This window comes from Nannobrachium achirus, assembly GCF_963921795.1.
Source record: "Nannobrachium achirus genome assembly, chromosome: 4".
In the NCBI taxonomy this organism is placed as follows: Eukaryota; Metazoa; Chordata; class Actinopteri; order Myctophiformes; family Myctophidae; genus Nannobrachium; species Nannobrachium achirus.
The window spans coordinates 9,385,959-9,391,061 of NC_137813.1; positions in this window are offsets into that span (position 1 = coordinate 9,385,959).

Consider the following 5,103-nt stretch of genomic DNA (forward strand, 5'->3'; position numbering starts at 1 on the left):
TTGAGAATCACTGATTTAAATCATGCAATGACCACTTATATAGTGACTTATAATCACACCACAATGCATTATAATAGTGATTATACTGCATTATAAAATGATTATTAATGCATTGCAACTTTCATACACTATGATGACATGGCCAATTAAAGTTATTTTTTCCCCACATGCAATTTATTAGGTTCACAGTACATCAAAACATCATACCGTATATCAATCACTTCTGCTCAGACAGATAGTGGATGATAGTGGTTCTCAAACTTTTTCACATCAAGGACTCCTATATTGAGAGGCATTTTCCAGCAGAATCCTTCAGAAGATATTTTGCACCAGGGAACCCCATAAGAGGCCTTTTTGGGGAAGGTATGCTAATTAGTAAGGCTAATTAGTAAGGCCAGACGAGTCTCAGGCCAGTTAGGGCATCAGGGATGGCATCAGGGATCTCCATATATGGGTATAGGGGGTACCCTAACAGGGCATCATCTGGAAATGCCCATATAGATTTTACTCATCCTTTATTAATAATATATATCCATATCCATATATGGATTTAATTAATATCGATGTTTTCGGGGCATGTAGGGCGTAAATGTTTTCTCACATGGCCCTCTTCTAGCGCCACCATCAGGCCGATTCCTGCAAAACACATTCTTGGACACTGCTCCTACTGATTTTGCCCTAAAATCACGCAAAGTGGTACACAGTATCTCTAAAGTCATGTCATCAACATGGACCAGTCCCATTTCCCATATTCCCTCCTGATTGTCTGCCATTGCCTTCTAAAGTTTGTGTATGCGACCTGGCGGTCGCTTATCTCCCGATTAGGGAGTCTTACTGGTACTGTGTGGCTCCATGAGGCACATCTATTCTGCATCTAGCTTGAGGCAAAATGTTTAACCAGCTCTGTGTGTGTGTGTGTGTGTGTGTGTGTGTGTGTGTGTGTGTGTGTGTGTGTGTGTGTGTGTGTGTGTGTGTGTGTGTGTGCAGGCAGGCGGGTGTGTGTGCAGGCGGGTGGGCGGGCGGGCGGGCTGGGGGGGGGGGGGGGGGGGTTTATCTCTGTAGCCATTAAACGAAACGGGTTTCTTACATTGATGCTCCTACATCATGCAAGCACCAGTTAAAGTTACTTTCCATCCCTCATATACTGTGTGCACAGTGCACATCCCATAACCCACACACTGCACATCATTTTGGAGCTCATATCTTTGAACGGGTAAGGGCTAGTTAATATAATCAATTGAACACATACTCTACTTTAATAATGTCACACATAATCATAACAATATATTCTACAATAGTCATGTTCAAAAAAAGCAGCAACACATTATATAAGGGAGGTTTATAGCTAGGTTCAGGACTGGTATAGGATGTTTAGCATCCAGTGCAATCCATTAGAATTGTATGAAGAGGAGAGGTGTTCAGAGGTGGTATGATATGAAGTTATGGTTTTATTACTATAAAACAATACATACTACATAATCAAATACAATTCAAGAGTATTACATTCAAACAAACCAAGGTTCAACATTCTAAATGTCAGTGATTGCTGCATTTCCATGAATTACTTACTATACAACTAGGTGCACTGCGCATTACATCATTTTTCCATAAATAATCTAAGCCAGGGGTCTTCAACAGGGGGTCCGGGACCCCTAGGGGGTCCTCAGAGTTACTGCAGGGGGTCCTCCAAATCTTCCAATCCTTTTTATATTAACAACTTGAACCCTAGTGTCCATATTCTGAGACCTGTTGCCAAAAATAGCAGATCTACAAGCTTGTAGATCGGCGATTTTCGGCAAAGAGGTTTGGTGTAGAGGGGGGAAAAGAGTAAAATGTTAAGTCTATTAGGTAACGAAGGTTCAAATGGTTAAATATTTGAAAACACAAATTGACATGATCCTAAATACACTGATGATTGTGCTGTCAAACAATGAAACTATATGGAATCTATGAACAGGTTGTGGGCGTCCCGGCTTCATCTCTCTCTCAGCTAAGGGGTCCCTGCTTCATCTCTCTCTCAACTAAGGGGTCCCTGCTTCATCTCTCTCTCAACTAAGGGGTCCCTGCTTCATCTCTCTCTCAACTAAGGGGTCCCTGCTTCATCTCTCTCTCAACTAAGTGGTCCTTGGCCCGAAAACTTTGAAGACCCCTGATCTAAGTAAACAGATATGGATTAGCATTAACCACAATAACCAATAAATACAACATCACAAACAACTGAACTCATGTCAGTGACACATAACTATGTGGCAGAGTCCTGCAACGGGTCGGGGCCCCGCGGGTACCCGTTGACGGGTGAACACAGGCGGAATATAGGCCTATACTATTCTAAATGTGCGGATGTGGGGACGGGCTAGCGACATTTTATTGTGAAAATCAGACAACTGTCGCCTAAAGAACATGACAGGAGTCAGGAGTGCACACATTGAGCAGCAGGACACAGCTGTGGCATGCATACAGCATTGTTTCCACCTAAACAACGTGGAGCGCACACAGTCAGTGGGCAGTAGGGCAAACAACACACAGACACAGACACAACCACAGCACGCACTAGCACGTTAACCCATGTTCTCATCATATCAAGTGTGGTTTAAAAGGCTATCTAAAAGAATTAAGAGTGGCAGCTGACCTGGCGTTTATGTATTGCGTCGCAAACACTGAGGATGGCGTGCAGGGACGATCCAGTGTGATGCCATTTGGAAGCACGCAGGCACAGGCTATTCCCTTTACTGCATGTAATCATGGGTAGATGGCCGGGCGACGGGTACATTTTCTGACAGGCAGGGCAGATCTGGTTTTGATTTTTTTATATAATGACGGTAACGGGTCGGTCCGTGGATCTGATCATCTGATTAATGACGGGCGGGGCGGGCACGGGTTGTCAAAATTGGACCCGTGCAGGACTCTGCTATGTATAGGACTCCAGGCCAGGACTCTGCTATGTATAGGACTCCAGGCCAGGACTCTGCTATGTATAGGACTCCAGGCCAGGGCTCTGAGGTGAGGTGTTGCTACTGCTGCTGCTGAACAAGACTGAGGGCACAGAGGCACTATATATACCTGCTCACTAATTGGGGGTGAGTGAGCACAGGTGTGGGGAGGTGGAGCCAGTAATGGGGATAGGCCAGGGGGAGGGACTCTCTAGTATGGCTCTTTTTGTACGTTATTATTTTATCTGATTGATTGATTGATTGATTGATTGATTGATTGATTGATTGATTGAAGGCTTCTTTTTTAGAAGTTTGCATAGGAAAAGGTACAGTGCAGGACATTGCAGTTCACTAGCTGATACAAGGTCAACTAAATGGATACACCCAAAAAAGCCTATGGCTTGTTTCAATTGAGATCATTTTTAAACTCATGTAACATTGGATGACAGACAGATAGAACACAGTTCTAAAGATATCATCAGCAAAACTGTTGTAAAAACAAAATGTGAAATATATGGTTTTACAATAGAAAGGTTAAATCTAAAGTAAAAGGTTTGAGAAGCGCTGATCTAAAATAAGTCAAAACAAGAATAATCTTGTTGTCCTTGTCTCTTGTCTCCTGATGACATTCCAGACCTGCTCTGTCCTACAAAGCCAAAGTAAAATAACTATGTTTTTGGACACACTGACTTATGTATCCCAAAGGTCAAATGAACCTTTGGGATGTGGGGGGATAAACAATTACCTCAAGAACAGATATACAATAAGTGTAATATCACTTTTTCATGACCATTTTGAAACAATTTTGATGTAACAAACTGCCTGTGGTGCTCAATCGCAAAAGCCTGGGTATAAATGTCTGCAGGCCCAAACATGTCTGAAAGTGAAACAGGTTCTCCTACAGAGAGAAGCCTACTGGATCCATTCCCTAAATACAGAGTTCCCTAGAGGCCTGAATGAAGAACTAATGTTGAATTGTTTTTTATAAATATTTAGTATCTGGTTGTTGCGATTCCTTGATAATTGTTGTTGTAATTGCTCTAATGTTGAATGTTTTTCTTTACTATTTTCTCCTGTTGTCTTTTTTATTGTATACAATTGTTTAGCACTGTGTAATTAGACCGTGACTATATATACGTCACTTCCAGTATGAATATTCAACGCGTCTGTTTGCCTGCTGCTGCTGCTATTCTGCATTAAAAAAAGACTCTTAAACCTTGACACTGTGAGTGCGGATTATAACTCTTGCCTGCCAAACTACAACCTCCAAGGACCCCCGGAGTCCCAGGGACCCCCAGGTCCCTGGGGGACCCCCAGATGTAAAAAATGACCAAATGTGCAAAAATGACCAAATGACCACCCCAACGGGGCTGCTCACGGGGAATTCCCGGGGACCACCGACTCCTGGTGCTCCAGAACGGATGCAAAAGTGGTGGCGCCCCCAGTGGAGGACCCCCTGCCACTGCAGCGCACATAAAATGCCGTAACTCTGGCTAGGAGCGTCCGGGAGAGCCGGGGCCGGTACCTATTCGTCCGCCAAGGCAACGCAGAGACCCCACCCCTCATTTCTCACATGGCCCTATTGTAGCGCCACCTTCAGGCCGATTTTTACAACACATTTTTGGACACTGCTCCTACAGTTTTTGCCCTAAAATCACGAATATCACTACACAGCATTATGGAGATTAGCCACCTACGGTCGCTTATCTCCCGATTAGGGAGTCTTACTGGTTATTATTATTTTTGTGTGTGTGCACTTCATAGGCATATTAGATAAAGGTCCTTAGATTGTGTGAAGAATGTTTTATGCAAATTGCTAAAAAAAATCCTAGCGGGTTTAAGTGTTTCACAAACTGCTCAAAATGATATAGCGCCCCCCTTTGGCCAATTGGAGTAAGATTGGTTTTAGTGATATTTGGACTAACACTCTGACTCTACATCTTTGCCAAATGCCATGAACATGTTACTTTGCATGAATGATTTAGAGGCAGAAGAATAATTTGCATAAAACTGCAATCTACATTGAATTATTAAAAAGCATGTTTCAATTTAAAAAAAATACGATCTGACAGATCTTTAGATATTGGTCACAAGTTCATGTCAAAAAAGTTTTGTGCACGTGATGCAAAAATTCCAGAATAAAAGCGGGTTTAAGCGTTTTACAAACTGCTCA